The sequence below is a fragment of the Vollenhovia emeryi genome, unplaced genomic scaffold (genome assembly GCF_000949405.1).
Source record: "Vollenhovia emeryi isolate VEMERY1.0 unplaced genomic scaffold, V.emery_V1.0 DF951187.1, whole genome shotgun sequence".
NCBI lineage: Eukaryota > Metazoa > Arthropoda > Insecta > Hymenoptera > Formicidae > Vollenhovia > Vollenhovia emeryi.
In genome coordinates, this window is record NW_011955179.1 from 1 (window position 1) to 1121 (window position 1121).

Genomic DNA, 1121 nt, shown 5'->3' on the forward strand with positions numbered 1-1121 from the left:
ACTAAAAGATGTTTAACAAAGTAGTATACACGTTAACATAAATGTAAGACATTATGTAATTCAATTTAATTTATCAATGACTAAACATTTGTTACTATTTCTATAATATTAAAAAAGGCATGTTTCCATCTGACTTAATAATTTCATTTGAATTATACCTGTATATTACAAAATTATTTTACCTTGCCAATATGTTTTCCACTGGCCATATATCTAAATGCAGCTTCTACTTCATTCCTTTTAAAGATCTTTCTACTTAGCGGTTTAATAATGCCCTTTTCTAAATAGTCTGTGATTGCTTCCTGCAGTCTTATCATTGTTTTCGGACATTTAAACAAGAAGTTGTCTAATAAAATAGAATGAAAATTGATCCCTTTATAGAAAACTGATGTATCCAAGGGATTATTAGAAACCATATCGTATTTTCCAATTTCCAAAAAACGGCCACCATTTGCGAGACAGCGAACGGATGCTTGCAATTTCTCTTCGGCTAAAGAATTCAATACGATATCTACTCCACGACCTTTTGTACGCTGCATAATCATTTGTTCGAAGCTTGTATCGCGAGAGTTTCCAATATTTTCTTCCGGAATAGAGGGAAACGTTTCTCTTATAAACTGCCTTTTTTCTTCTGTTCCAACTGTTGTAAACACTTCGCAACCTTCATAAAGGGCAAGATAGATCGCAGCTTGTCCAACACCTCCAGAACCCGAATGGATCAACACTTTGTCTCTCCTTTTTATTTTACCGTGCATATATAAAGCGTAATAACATGTGCTATACACACACGGAACTGTTGCTGCGTCTTCCAGTGTCCACTTATCGGGTACTTCCCAACTTAGATATTTGTCAGGCACGCAAACGTTTGATATTCCTCTAAACATAATAATATTTGAAAGTTATATTATAATTTTGAGTGTGATTACAACAAGATGTTTTAATGCAATTATGTTTAGCATGTAAATTATATTATACAATATAGGTATAGATAAAAATGAGAATTGTAATAATTCATTAACTATTTTATTTTTTAAATTCTTTAATTTTTTATGAGTTTATTTTGTAATTTATCTAACATGTTTTCGACTTGAATTAATATTTAGTTTGATAAAATTGAAATT

The 1121-nt window shown here is 30.8% G+C and overlaps 1 pseudogene; it reads right to left on the reverse strand.

Annotated features, from left to right (window-relative positions):
• Positions 1-182: 182 nt before the first annotated feature.
• LOC105562576 lies at positions 183-876 on the reverse strand (annotated as a pseudogene).
• Between the last annotated feature and the right edge of the window lie 245 nt (positions 877-1121).